General features: G+C 40.7%; 1 long non-coding RNA gene across 1 annotated transcript; it reads right to left on the bottom strand.

Moving 5' to 3' along the window:
- Positions 1-13759: 13759 nt before the first annotated feature.
- LOC110882189 lies at positions 13760-15191 on the bottom strand. Its single transcript, XR_002560017.2, has 3 exons — positions 15074-15191; positions 14470-14526; positions 13760-14026 (listed from the first exon to the last, which is right to left on the bottom strand). It is a non-coding gene; the product is annotated as an uncharacterized LOC110882189 (long non-coding RNA).
- Positions 15192-15764: the final 573 nt, after the last annotated feature.

Raw genomic sequence — 15764 nt, 5'->3', positions numbered from 1 at the left:
AAAATTCTAACCCCGTAAGCGGTTATTTTCCTTCCGTTATCATTTTTGAGCGGATCGTGGGAGCACACGGATCGCAATCTCAATCGAAGGCTGGGGAAATGCCACGTGGAAGGTGGGCAAGTGGAGGTTTTTCTTCAATTCCATGCCATCATCGTGATCCCAGGATGGCCTGGGGTGATGACACGTGTCTAGACGGTTATAACCGTCTGGTGATGCATGATTGAGTCTTCTAGAAGATTATTGCCATAATCCAGTGTGACTCTTTACCGTGTGGTGTCAGTTTAATAGAAAATATCCAAATCTGGGTATTATTTAGGCGGAAGTGATTGCCAGGATTTCTATCCTTTTGTTGTTAGAGACTTTGCGCAAGGGTTTACTTACTCCTTGTGGCGCGCAAGTGTCATCTGATATATTTCTTCTAAGCTTCTTCCGTAAGACCAGTGCGCGGCCGTGCAAGGTCCAAAGAAGGTTTAGAAGTTGGGGTTGTGGGGTGGTCCCAAGCATTTGATGTGGAGTTTTTGGGACCTTACCCCTTCAAGTCCCCCCAGTCTAGTGTTGCTCTTATGTTAATAAGTGGAGAACTGGACTATGAGAGAAATGCTTTTGTGGCGCGAAAATAAGGAATCTTCTATGAGAAGATTTTCTTTGCTAATCATAGTGATTCTGAAAATCTTTGACTTTGGTTGGTAATGGTACAATGAGGACTGAGTGACAGGCTGTCGCTGTCAGGTGCACCTTACTGACCATGTTTTACACGCGCGCGTGAGCTCGCGTTTGTGTTATTTTCCACTCGCCCCTGTCGCTTGGATAACTGTGATATCCCGAAAAAGGTGTTGGCAGTTACCAATGCTATTTATGGCGGTGAGTATATAAGCATTGTTAGAGTTTGCCCATATTAATCATTACTTTGTTGAAAACTTTTCCCCTTGTCTTCTTCAACCGTTAAGAGTTAATTTGTCATTTTTTCTTCTTATGTCAACCGGAGAACATCACGGAGACTTATCTGAAGAGATGTCTGCTGAGCTTCCATCGCTAAAGTGGCCTAGGGCATCTTTCGATGGATTGGTTCAAAATCTTAGATTCCCGGAGAACTGGGGTGCCCTGTACCCTGAGGAGGGTCAGACAACGGCAGATGCTCCGGCTGGGTATATCACTCTCTTTTGTGATTTCTTTTGCGAAGGCAACTTTCGTTTGCCTGTAACAAAATTTTTCCTTGAAATTCTTGGGTATTATAAGTTTCATATCTCCCAATTGCACCCTATCGGCATGGTTAGGGTTCGACATTTTGAGTTTGTGTGTCGGACAATGCATATTGAGCCGACGGTTCCTCGATTTAGGGTTTTTCACCAAATGCACTGTACCCAAGGATTTTATTCGTTCGTTCAGAGAGCGTCGGCGAAGAAGATTTTGCTGCAACCTCCCAAATCCTTCCATGATTGGAAGCAGAAATTTTTCTTTATCAAAGTAGGTGTTATTTCGATGAAGATGATCTTTAGGGGAAAGGAAGATGTTCCTACTAAAACCATCCAAACTCCTGTTGCCGAGAATCGGTATCAAGATCGGAAAGATGTTCCGTCAATTGCATTACCGGAGAAGGTCCTTGTTGGTGCTAGTATGAGTTTGAATTGGAAGATGGACCGGGAAGACAAACCGGTGTATACGGAGGATGGCAAATGTGAGATTTGGGGTTTTTCCCTTCTCTGTCCCCTCCTCTTCCCATTTTTTTCTCTTTTTTTTTTGAAACTATTCCTCTTCCTCTGCAGTTGTTTTGTTGTATGTTGTTGCATTTAAGAGGGAAGGCGGAAAGATGGGTACCATTCAAAAGAAACCTGATGAAAAGCTTTGGTATCATCGAATCGTGAAGAATTTTGTTCTTCTGCGGGACGCGGATCTGTCTCTTCAGCCTGCTGTTGGTGCTGGTAAGCTGTTATCTCCTTTTTTTTGTTTGCTATTTTGCGTATTTGATTAAATTGTATTCTGCGCTTTGCCAGTAGGCGAATTGTCAAACTTGGGCATTGGCCCTGAGAAGAAGAAACGTACTACAACCGCTGCTGCTGCGCCTAAAAAGGGTGATACTAAGAAAACTCAACCCTCCAAGACCAAGAATGTTGGGGGAATGAAGAAAGGTATGCGTTTTTCTTCTGATTCCTGGTGTGATTATGTGGTGGTTTCTGATTCGTTGGAGGGTCTTGCGCCTGCAGTTATTGCTAGGCGGCCGAAGCCAGAACCGAAAGATACTGCTGATATCCCTCCGTCCAACCCAGATGATCCCATTGATTTGGAATCAAGTCCTGGGCATCTGGTGCGGACCAAAGCAGGGAAAAGAAAACAGGCTAGTGCCGAGGCTGAAGGTCAGCCTGCAAAGAAAATTCAAAGGAGGAAGATTACCAGGAAAGGCAATTTGGATGCCTTTATTCCGGGGTCTGCTCCTAGTAAGTATCATTCTTGTTTTCTTTCTCCGGTGCGTATTGAGTATTTATAATCTTTGTTTTTGCAGAAATCCCAACTTCTCCTATTCCTACAGAACCGCCGCCTGTGGTTAACGAAAAACTCACACCCTCTCCTCCACGCGCTGTTGCTGCTGATCAGTTAAAGACTACTGAGGTTCCTGAGGGTGATGTGGAGGAAGTTGTTGAGGCTGACAAGCCTGTTGACGTTGCTGTGGAGGTCGATAAAGTTGTTGGGCCCGAGGTTGTGGATGGTACTGGTGATCCACAAGCCTCAGAGTTTACTGCGCATGAGCTAGAGAGAGAAAAAGCTGCTGAAGAAATCCCGGTTACAGCATCTCCTCCTAAAGTTTCTGGTTCTATGCCCGAAAATATTGAGAAGGTTTCTGCTGAAAATCAAAGCTCGTTCTCTGGCGCTGGTAAGGATTCTCCTATCTGCCCAGAGGAAACCTTGGGGGATTATTATTATCGAACTTATTCGGAGAAGGACGCTTCTGAAATTCATGCTCCTGCTTGGAACCTGAAGAAAGGTGACACTTTCTCTGATTGGCGTGTTTGTCATGATTGGTTTCAAGGGGTATTTCCGCCTGGGGAGATTAAGTTTCAAGAGGGCCGATCTCTTGAGCAGACCTACCATGCCTATCTTGAGGAAGCTGCCTCTCATGTGTCTACTACGCGCCGCATAGTGTGTGAGTGGTATAGTATGCACAAAGATTGGGCCGCTTTTAAGATATCCCAGAAGAAGGTTGCTGAAGAGGAAAGCCGACTCGCCTAGTTGAAGACAAAGCTGGAAGCTGATCAGGCCAAGTTTGAGGCTGATCGGAAGACTAAAGAATGGTCTGTTGCAGGCTGGAAGAGGAAAGCGGAAGCTGAGGCTGCCCTCCTGTCCGAGGAGCGCAAGAACTGGAAGAAAATCTGTGAAAAAGATAATGCTGAACATGCCAAGCTCCGCAATGCTATCAATAATCTTAAAGCTGAGATTGAAAAGTTGAAAAGGCAGGATGCGGAAGTTGAAAAGTTGAAGAAGGAGAAAGCTGATGCTGAGGCAGCGCTTGATGAGGCACGTTCACACAGGGAGCAAAGTGAACAACGAGAGGTACGAGCTTGCGCTACCCTTGCTCTTAGAGATAAAGAGTTGGAAGAACTTACTTCTTTGCTTTCTAACCAGGAACAACTTAAGAAAGACCTGGAGCATGCGCTTTCTGAGAAAACTAAAACCTCTCGCCGTCTAACCGAAACTGAGGAAAAGCTAGAAAATTCTGAAATGGCGCGGGCCACAGCGGAGAGTGAGCTGGAACCCTTGAAAGGTGACATGCTATGGTTGAAGGAGCGCGAGATTGCTTGTGTGAGTTAACTTTCCGTTGCTTCCTTTGTGAGAATGCTTTGTGCTTTCCCCTTATTATTATTTATTATTATTATTATTTTTCTTGTAGGTTGCTGAGTCGGTGCTGAATTCTGAAGAGCTGGATAAGAGCGTTGCGCAGTTGATAGTTGCAACGCGGAGTGACGGGTATGCCCAAGGTTATGCTGAATGTGTGCAACATGTAAATAACACTTTGAAAGTTAACCGGGATACTAGTAAGTCCGCCACTTATGGTGCCAATACTGGTGCCGTCCTTGCAGCTTTAAAGGCAGAATTCAATAGCTTGCAGCTTCCCGTTATGGATCTTATAAACGTCGCCTTGCAGTCTGAAGACCATGTGGCACAGCTAAAGGAAATCTTTCCGGATGAGAACGAAGACCCATCATAGATTTCTTTCCTGCAATCAATTGTTTTTGAACAATTTGTGTAATTTAAATTTTTTTAAAGGGGGTATGTTCCCTTTTTTGTTAACGCGTTGCCGCACAAGTAACGATGGTACACTGCCGTGTAATTTGACATATTTTGTTTGTGTGTGTTTTTTAGTTTACAATATCTTGCATGCGTACAATGACTTTGATCAGGCAAGGCAAATGAAGGTGGTATGAGGCTCATGTGTGAACGTATTGTAGATCCCAATATCAACCCGGATCACAGTGGTTGGTTGTTTTAGCCCAAAACACCTATTGATTAACTGTTTGAACTATGAAAAAGTTAAGAATGATCAAAGATGAAGGTGAAGCTAATGGATTAATGAATACAACAAGTGTTGTATTGAATCCAAACAATAGTGTAAATCAATAAAGCACCTTGGATATCATATTAGAGCACAAGAACAATGATTGAATGTAAACAACACCAATATTCATTAAGAGAGCCAAAAGCTTGACAAGGTTACAATACTAGGGCTATATATCGTGTTCCTGACTAGCTAAATTTGCTGGAATCTTAACTACACTAAGTCAGGATTTCTAATTCAATGGAATTACAAAATAAGCCCCTATACTATCATATTAGCTACAAACAACTATAAAACTAATCCAGCACAAGTATGAACGATCTCAAAAGTTCCAACAATATCCCCCCAGATCGTTGCATACTTGTTTTCTCATTCTTCAGTTGTTTCCGCTGGATTCTCTGTAGTTGGCTTTTCAGGCTCTTTGGGATTTTCTTCGTTCGTTGTCGTTTCGGGTGGTGCTTGAGTTTCGATTGGTGCAGCCGGAGTTTCTTGAGTAGTAACAGCTTCACTAATTGGTTGATCCTCTATAGTGGCCTCATATGTGGATGAGGCCGGAGGTGATGATGTTGTGGTGGGTTCAGTTGTTGAAGCAGGGGTCTTTTCTTTCTTACGTTCATGCTTCTTTTTCTTCCTTGCTTCCCTTTTCTTTTCTTCTGTTTCTTTTCTTTTCTCAATCTTGTCTACCAGATCCAGCATTTCTCTCTTTATCTTCCAAGCTCTTTCTACCGCTCTCTGACATAGCATAGCCTCCTCAAGATTTGCATTTCCAGCCCCCAAGTTTATGCGGCTTGCATTTAACACTGTTAGATCGGAGAGACCAAACATAAATACGTCCATAGGATCCAAGATTCGGATATCCACGTTTTCGTTGGATCTGATCACAGCTTCGCCAGTTTTGCTATCATAAAACCATTTCTTGAAATCTTTGAGAGCAACATCAATTTCTTTAGGGAGCTTGATTCTCGTGACAACTTTAGCAGGGTTGATCACCCACGTCACCTTTCCTTTCCCTGTTACTGGATCTATGGTTGTTTTTGACACTCTTCGTCTTAGACGTTGTGGGCTATGATTAGGGAAACCCTTGTTGCATTCTTTAGCGATTATGCGCTCAAAGTCTCTACCAATGCCTCTTTCATCCGGATTTAGAAGGTCCAGACGGCCAAGCTCACGTAAATCCCACCTGGGAAGTGTAAAGAGATCAAATTCGGTCTGAAAGTACTGAATCACGCCACCTCGTCTTTTAACCACAAACATTCCTTTCAAGTTGTTGTACATCCAGCTAATGATTCTGTCGGTAGCTTCACTCTTTTCGACAGTTATCACCTGATAAAAATCAGGGAGTCTTTCTCTTTCTTTCTTGAACCATTCTGGATGCTGGTGAGAGAAAGTTTTTCCATCTTCTTGCTCATACAATACTTCTTCTTCTAGACCCCATTCAATGAATCTGGCTGGCATATCATCTCTATCAACTTCTTCTTCATCACTTTCATCTCCTTCAGTCACCTTCTCGACTGATTCCAAATTTCTTTTCTTAGTTTCAGCTTCTTTCTCCTTTCTGGCAGTTTCTTCTTCTATGAAAGTTTCAAAGTCGAAGATTTCATCAAAGGAGAACATAGGCTTTATTTTCATCTGCTAGCACATATTTCTCATCATTCGGTACAATTTCTCTATCCCCATCTGCTAGAATATGATAAACTTTGATTGCTTGGCCATGTAGGCGTTCATCTCTTTGTTCTTCTTACGCTGATCTTTAATCTTCTCTCTCAGGATGTTTGTGTCGTTTACTTGGTTTTTGAGAAGACAGATTTCCTTGGCAACAGATGGACCGGTGTCTTTGATGAGTTTATCGTAAAGCTCTTGAAAGGGACGAACCCTTTGAGGAGGGACCGGTGGCTTTGAAAACCGGGTCGGCTTTACAGGAGATACTTTGGAAGAACTTTCATCTGTCGTTTTCTTGCTTGCTGAGGCTTCATCAGGATCTACTATCAAAGCATCAACGAAGTCATTCAGTGACTGAACTTCTTCTGTAACAACCTCTGGTCTTTCGGAAGATGACATCTCTTTTCTCTTGAGTTTCTTTTCCCTCTTTTCTTTCTACTGTAGGGCGTGAATTTCTTTCGTATCTCTGATATGTTGACGATGTTCTTCAGATTCAGCCGCTCTGATGCTTGCACCCATCAGTCTTTCAGGATTTTCAGATGCCTTCTTCTTCTTAGGTGGCTCATCTTCAGCAGCCTGTTTTCCCTTCCTTTTTCCCTTCAAACGCTCTTCTTTTTCAGCAGCTTCTGCTTGAGCTTGTGCAGCTCTTTGTTGTTTTTCTTTAAGTGCCTCTCTGTATTTTCTATACGCTTCTTTTACTAGAGGCAATCTCTCAGCTGCGTACATCCAGTCGTGTAGCAACACCCATTCATTTGTCTTGATTTCTGTGTACTGGCGACCTGTTGGAACATGAAATGCGTAGAGATCTCCATCGTTTGGAGGATTCTCGTATTGGTCGTTGATTAGCATTTGGATGAACCTTGGATACATCCCCCAAGTCAGCCCACTGACATTTTCCCGCATGTAGTTGAAGATTAACCCAGAGATGTTGAACATTTGATTCGTACACAAATTTAACATAGCTGCCGACCATTCCAAATTTAATCCGTCAAACCCACCTTTGCGATGGACTAAACTCATAGCAAATACGTGAACGATGAATCTCCAGTCCCTTGTGAGTCCACCCCTTTTAATCTCCTTCTTTTGCTGAAAGTCTCCTACATACCCCATTCCCCGAAATCCGTCCAAAATGTCATCTTTTCTCAAAGAAATTGGATCTTTTGCGTTGTCTTGCAGCTTTAAAACTTTGCGAATTCTTTCTTAAGTCACCTCTATTCGTTTGTTGTGCACAGTTGAAGACATCCCTCTGGCGTTATTGATAGTTCCAGGCTTCGCATTTTCCCAGAACTCTCGAATGTGGGTTCTGTATACTTTAACAACAGTTTCGACCGCGTATCCGATTCTGCTTGATCGAACCCATCTAGCTGCATCCTCAAAATCCTGTGGGACCTGCTCCAGATTGATGCTTTGATTATGCTTTGACGTTTTATCCCATTCAATGTTCTTCACCATCCTGCTTTGGACACGAAAAACGGAGCAACTTAGAAAAAATTGAGATAGAAAATGTATTTACAGGAAAAATTATAGACAAAGCAATATTTACAAAAATGTTTAGACTTTACAAAACAAATATTTTGAAAAATATTTAGATTAGAATTAAAGAAATAATGAAATTTTAAAAAAAAATTATGTATAATTTCGCTGACTGGCCAGACTACTGTCTTCGCTGATTTCACTGGCCAGTCATCTTCGCTGAGTTCGCTGATGGCTCGGTTTGTTTTAGTCGGCAACAGATTCGGATCAAGTGCATATCTACCAGGTTAATTTCGCTAGCGAAATTAGCAACATCAGGGTTTTGTTTCTGGAAACGATTCACCAGCGAAGACAACAGACTAGATCGCTACACTAGCGAAATAGACTATTTTGCTGGTTCCTCGAACTCGCGTTCGAGACTTTTGAGATTCTATATTAAGTTCGCTGTCTTCGCTGTGTTCATGTTAACTTCGCTGGCCCCATAATTTTCTTGTTAAACCCTTCCTAAACCCCAACAGATTTCAATGATTTCAACAAAATCGAACACAGACAAGTTTGACTATGAGCGAGCATTATAAAATCGGTTTAACTATATACAACAAACCCTCAAAAACAACTGATTCATTGACATTTAAAACTGAAGTGAATAACGAGACATCAAATGTAGGCATGTAAGTCGTTGATCTGAGATTTCGACTGATAGATGTTAATAGATGAATAAACAAATCGATTTACCTGAGAGTCTTTGAACGGAAATCAATCTTGTGAAGATTTTGAGAGATTGTCCGAAGATAAGAAAGAAAGATGATGAAATGGTTTTCGAAAATTTTGAACAAATGACGGTTGAAAGATATTTATAAAGGAAATTGGATAGCCAGCGAAATAATTATTTCGCTGGTATCTTAATTTCGCCGCCAGTTATATGTTTTCAAAACTATTTTAATTTCGCTCGTGGATTTCAAACTTTCTCGTAAAATGTGCCCAGTTTTGATTAAAATATTCTAAATTACGTAATATTCATAAACTTGATAAAATTTGGGCCATTTTGACTTCGAACTTCGAATTTCCAGCTCTGGGAGGTTCCATTTATTTCGGATTTTCTTAAAATATTCGACGTTCGCCGACTTACCTGCAGAAGATCATATCGCCAACACTTGCCAATTTCTTTATTATTATTATTATTATTATTATTATTATTATTATTATTATTATTATTATTATTATTTACTAACTAGGGCACAAGAAAAACTGCCAGTATGTTTGTCCGCTTAAATCCATGCATCCTTCTTTCAACATGCCTTCGGAGAGAAATTTTTTATCATGTTTTTGGTAATATTGACAAGTCTTCGATGGCCCCCACACAAGCTATTGAGAATAGAGACATTACGCCCGTGAGTCCCACATCAGGACATACCCCCGCGATCAAGGTATGCACAAAGATTCCTCATAACAGGTGAGTATATTGGTTTCATTCTCTTCAACGATAGAACGGAGAAAAGGTCTGTACTTTCGTACAACAGAGATCCCAGGAGCTACCGAGGGCTAAGACAGATAGTTTGGTGAACAGGTCAGTACTTCCTTACAGCAGAGTGACCAAACTAATCTATCTAAGGTTATGGCCAAATTCGGCACTTATTATGAGAAGGGTTTGACCCTTTTTTTAAGGCACTTATTATTAAAAGGATATCATAGCGTCTAGGTCAGCATGTATCTGGATGCAGCAGAAGAACAACTATGATATCCCCCGAATGAAATACCAATATAAAGACCCGAAATCTCAGACTTTGGCAATCTGTCAACACAAGCTTTAAGACCATTAAGCCATATGTCGCAACATGCTACCCACTGAGATGCGTAATGCCTGAGAAAAGCCAGAATTCTTGTGTAGACGTTATGTTTTGCTCCCTAAGAGCAGTTTACTTGTCGGTGTTGCTGAATCTACCGCCACGTCGTTGCTTGGTACCCCGATTTCTTTTTGTTTTCTGTTTTTGCAAGAAATGACAAAGCGTTAGCAATTTTCTATCACTTCCTCTAGCAGGAGTCAGACATAAGCATCTATGTTTGAATTTTCTGAGCATATCCCCCCTAAAATCTTTATTTTCGTGAGTCCGTTTGCCCGAAAATAAAATTTTAAATAGAAAATCTTTTTGGTGGGCGACGTTTTTCGATACCTGTTTTACTCTCAGGAAATGTTTTTTTTAACGAAGGATAGAGTATTTACGGACAGTTTGGATCACAAGATTCATTTCCATTCAAGGAAATTAACCATTTCCAACCAGGTTACCAGCTGGTTGAATCGAGTTTTATCAAAGGCTTTCGTGAAAATGTCGGCCCGCTGCTGTGTTGTATCCACTGGCACCACTTGAATATACCCCTTCTCGTAGGCATCTCGAATTGCGTGAATTCGAATTTCAATGTGCTTTGTTCTTGAGTGGTGTATGGGATTCTTCACAATTCCCAGACATGCTTCATTGTCGATCAATATAGGAGTCTTCATGATGTTGATTCCATAATCCAACAACTGATTTTGTATCCAGAGAACTTGTGAATAGCAACTGTAGGCCGCGGTGTATTCCGCCTGAGCTGTTGAGGTAGACACCATTGTCTGCTTCTTGCTTTGCCATGAGATCAAACGATTTCCCAAGAATTGACATCCTCCTGATACCGACCTGCGATCTACTTTACAACCTGCATGATCACTGTCAGAATAGGCAATAAGATCAAAATTACTATCTTTAGGATACCAAATACCTAGTTTCGGAGTTCCTTTGAGATAGCGGAAGATGCGCTTTACAGCAGTTTCGTGTGATTCCTTGGGATTTGTCTGAAATCAAGCACAAAGACAAACGGCCCACATAATGTCCGGCCTGCTAGCCGTCAAGTACATCAGAGAACTGATCAACGAGCGATAAAAGGATTTGTTTACTAGTTTTCCTTGTGGATCTAGAGTAAGCTCTGTCTGAGAGGCGAACGGGGTGCTGGCAACTTTACAGTCGTTCATGTTGTACTTCGTGAGAATATCCCGAATGTACTTGGCCTGATGAATGAGAATCCCATCCTCCTTTTGCTTCACTTCTAGCCCTAAGAAGAAATTCATCTCTCCCATCATGCTCATTTCGAATTTTGTCTTCATGACGGTCTCGAATTCTCTGCACAACTCCTCGTTAGTCGACCCGAAAATGATATCGTCGACGTAGATTTGAACCAGCATTACATCTTCCCCGATCTTCTTGGTAAAGAGAGTCACGTCGATCTTTCCTCTGGTGTACCCACACTCTAACAGATAACTTGACAAAGTCTCGTACCAAGCACGTGGAGCTTGGTGAAGACCATAGAGCGCTTTGTCCAACTTGAAATAACGACCTGGAAAATGAGGATCTTCAAACCCTGGAGGTTGACATACGTAGACTTCTTCCTTTACCTTCTCGTAAAGAAAAGCACTCTTTATATCCATTTGAAAAACTTTGAAATTTCTGTATGATGCATATGCCAGGAATATTCTGATTGCTTCCAGTCGTGCAACCGGAGCAAAAACTTCTTCGTAGTCAATCCCTTCCTCCTGACGAAAACCCTGCACCACCAATCTGGCTTTGTTCTTAATTACCACTCCACAATCATCCATCTTGTTACGGAAGACCCATTTAGTGCCAATTGGAAACTTTCCTTCAAGTAAATCTACTAACTCCCAAACTTTAAGCTTGCGGAATTGAGATAGCTCTTCCTGCATGGCCTGGACCCAACTGGAGTCTTGAATAGCCTCTTCGATGTCTCGTGGAATGGATTGCGACAGAAAAGCTGCAAAGAGACCTTTGTTGATGCTTAACGACTGCCCGCGTGTACGCACTCCTTCTTCGACTGCACCTATGACGTTTTCAAGAGGATGATTTCGATTTGTCTTGTATCCTGCATTTGTCAGGGACTCAATCTGCTGCGGAAGGTTGGTGAAGTGTTCGTCCACGTAGATCACTGGTGGATCATCTTCTTGAGTTGGTTCATCCACATTCGCCTGTGAAGAAGAAGCACCGTTTTCTTGGGTGTTCTTAGGCGAAGTGTCACCAGTTGTTTCATTCACAGAAAGAATTGGGTCAGCAGATGATGGAGATAAACGGGTGGTAAACGGAGTTAAACCTATGTCTGATGAATCAAATAGTGGTTCAACTTGAGTGTCCTCAACCAGTTCTGTTTCTGGAGCATCTTTCGGAATTTCAAAGGTGTTGAAAATCACACCCACATCATAGAACCAATCAGGAGTACTTCCAGTGTTGGTGTAGTTTCCTTCTTGAAAATCAACATAATATGATTCAATCACCATCTTCGTTCTTTTGTTGTAAACTTGGTAGGCCTTCTGTGTGGATGAATACCCCATGAAGTAGCAGATATCACCCACTGCTTCAAATTTGATGAGATTTTCTTGAGTGTTTAGAAGAGTGCACGAACATCCAAATGGTCTGAAGAAGTCAATAAGCGGCTTTCTTTTGAAGAGAAGCTCATATGCCATTTTTCCGTGTGGTTTTACAATGAGGACCCTGTTCAAAACGTAGCATGCTGTATTTACTGCTTCTGCCCAAAAGATGATTGGAAGCTTTGAATCCACCAGCATGGTTCTTGCAGCTTCGATCAACGTTCTATTCTTGCGTTCGGCGACTCCATTTTGTTGGGGAGTTCTGGCTGCACTGTATTGGAGATGAATTCCCTTTTCTGCGCAGAAGGATATGAAGGTTTGATTTTTGGACTCGGACCCATTATCACGTCTGATCGACTTCACTTTCAGTCTGGTCACGTTTTCAATCAGCGGGATGAACGATTTGAGAACTTCAGCTGTCTCGCTTTTTGCTTCAAGAAAATAGACCCATGAAAATCATGAGAAATCATCTGTAATCACAAACAGTAGGAACTTTTTGCAAGACTTTTAACGCTAATTGGACCAAAAAGATCCATATGCATCAACTAAAGTGGCGCAGTAATCGTATTCACTGCTTTGGACTTGTGCGACTTCTTGTGTTGCTTTCCCTGGGCGCATGCAATACATTTTTTAGAAAAAGGAAATTCTTTTATCGGAAGTCCTCTTACTAGGTTTAACTTAGAGAGTTTATTCATATTTTTGAAATTACATGCCCCAATCGCCTGTGCCAAAGTAGTGACTCCGATTCTGAAGCCTTTGAAATCAAGCACGTCAAGTTGTCAGTTGTCTTGGCATTTTTCATGTTGAGCATGTATGTATTGTTTTGTCTTGGAGCAGTGAGCATGATCATTTCTGCAGGAACGACATATCCAGGCTTGAGAAACAAGCATTCCATGTCATTGAAAAGCACCGATATTCCTTTATCACAGACTTGTGATACACTCATGAGATTGTAGCACAATTCTGGAACATAGTTGACATTTTCCAACGTGAGGGCTTCAGACACCACATCTCCTACTCCAACGATCTTCCCTCCTTTCTCGTCTCCCGCAAAAGACACGAAATCACCATCGATGAAGCGAAAATTCTTCAGAAGTTCCTTCAATCCAGTCATGTGTCTTGAACATTCGCTGTCGACATGCCAGATGTACTCCATGAGCATACGAAGCCATTTCTGGAGTTTATTCTGAAATATAGGAATATTCACAAATTAGTTTGATTTGGGAACCCAGATTTGCTTCATTTTGTATCTATCGTGGTTTTGACCCACGTTGTCCTCTTTTTGTTTCCAAAAATAGGTTGTTGACTCAATCGGGTTTTTAACAGACTTCTTAAGATAATTAAGTTGATATGTGAAGTTTGTGACAAAATCATGTTCTGGTTTAGAAAACTTCTTGGTTTTACAATGTTTCGCTGTATGTCCTAAGTGACCACAGCGAAAGCATCTTTTACGTCTGGGTCTTTTGGTCTTAGAAGATGATGTATGTGATGAGAGTCTTGAGCTTTCTGCTTTCTTCATTTTCTTGTCCACTCTGCTTTCATCTTCTGAGCATTCTTCATCACTGTCGGAATCGGATGATGAAACGCCCACGTTTTCCTTTACGATATACAACGTAATTTTATACAAATTCTAAAAAAAATTTGACATGACCCGTTCGAAAATTTAACTTTTCCCTGCCTTTAACAACATCATCTTAATTATGAACTACGACACCTTTCAAAACTACAAAGTTGTGACCATAAGATTCAACATGGACAATTTTGTACAAATGTACCAAAAGATTTAAAAGTTCTAGCTACTTACTAACATACTAAACACAACTTAACATCATATGACAAAACAGAGTTTTTGACCCATTCATCATTAACAACATGAACCGGAAGCGTGTAAAGGTTGACAATGGTGTGTTCGCTCCGAATGCGCCGCAATCAAGCATGAGATTTACCTAACATTCATAACAACAAACACTTGTTAGTTCATAACACATAACAATTACAATCCTTTAATTCCATATTCCTTTCACCCGTTAACATAGCATGATACCCTACTAGCATATTTGCCTTCATTCGGAAACCTTCATCATTCCATTTTTCCAATTGTTTGTTAGTGATGTATCATCGCATATCATTCCTTCATGTACTTACCCCATTTGACCCATATAACAAATCTAATTCCTAAACACTCCAACTATCATTCTATTTAACGTTTTATCCAAATTGACGGATCCTTTAAATTTAACCACAACTTGGTCTTTCGGACATTTCTCCATACAAGCTCTTTACATTTATACATTCAAGATTCATAAAGGGAAGTTACACTAAAATCATAGTTCTAAATAGTGTCATTCATAATCTACCAACATAGTACATAAAGTTCATATGAACTTACCGCGATCTTGTGATGATTGTGCCTTTGAGTGACTTGCGCCTTCCTCCTTCTTTGTGCCTATATGTCATAATCCCGTACTTTAGCTTTCTTTCAATATTAATTTCACAATCCTTATGGTATGTTATGGCGTTTAGTAGTTACATACATCATTATCATGAGGAAGTTGCATCATCTTAACAAGTATTCATGCAAAAGCCATAACTAACTCACTTAGGCATTTTGTCAAACACATGGTGTGCATATCACTAGACTAGCATAATGTACAAGCATTTTAAGCACAACTTCCATAGTTCACTCTTGAGCAACATAAACATACTACCATGTTAGGATCTATCATTCAAATCAAGAACATACAATTCTAAATCTATATTCATAACAATTTCATAATTCAATCATCAATTTAACATACAAAACTTCACAATTTCCAAGCATTATTTGACATGCAAGTGGGTTTTTGCCCTAATCATGTTCATACTAAAATTTAGCATCTAGTGATGTCTAAATCTCCTTAGAAACTGTTAATCATACTGAATTTAGCAATACATTCACGAATTATACTAAACCCATTAAATCAAACATCACCAAATTGCAAAATTCGACTTACTTGATACAAGAAGCACTTAGGTGATCACCATTCTTATCTCATACATTCATCTAGACCCCAAATCCCCTTTCAATTTGATTGATTTGTGTTGTTTAGGGTTTGTTCTTCTCTTGCCCCCTTCTGGTCGCACATACACGCACACACATATCTGATGTGTGTGTTTTGTGTTGTGAATTTTAATTAAATTGTCTTTCTAATTGTCCAACTTTGGTCCCTCAAATATTGAGCATTATACTTGATAGTTAAACTTTTATTTTCATACATTCTTAGTTAACCTATTCATAAATTTATATTTTAGGGTATAATGGTAAAAATTTATATTTACCATTCTTTGTCGTTAACTTCTCACTATTAATTTATTATATTAAGACATACGAAAACTGGGGTGTTACAAGTCCACCCCCCTTATAAAAGGTTTCGTCCCCGAAACCTGACTACGTACCAAATAATTCCGGGTAGTGCTTTTGCATATCATCCTCCGCTTCCCAGGTGAGATCCGATCCCTTCCGATGTTGCCATTGAACCAACACTTGTCGAACAGATTTGTTTCGGAGGTGCTTCACTTTAAAATCCTTGATTGCTACGGGCTTTTCAACATAATTTAACTTCTTATCCACTTCAATGTCATCCATAGGCACGTATTCCGTCTCATCCGCAAGGCACTTTCGCAACTGAGACACGTGAAAGGCGT

This window comes from Helianthus annuus, chromosome 10 (assembly GCF_002127325.2).
Source record: "Helianthus annuus cultivar XRQ/B chromosome 10, HanXRQr2.0-SUNRISE, whole genome shotgun sequence".
NCBI classification, from domain to species: Eukaryota; Viridiplantae; Streptophyta; class Magnoliopsida; order Asterales; family Asteraceae; genus Helianthus; species Helianthus annuus.
The sequence above is the reverse complement of the archived record's forward strand: the minus strand, read 5'-3'. Positions and strand labels throughout refer to the sequence as shown.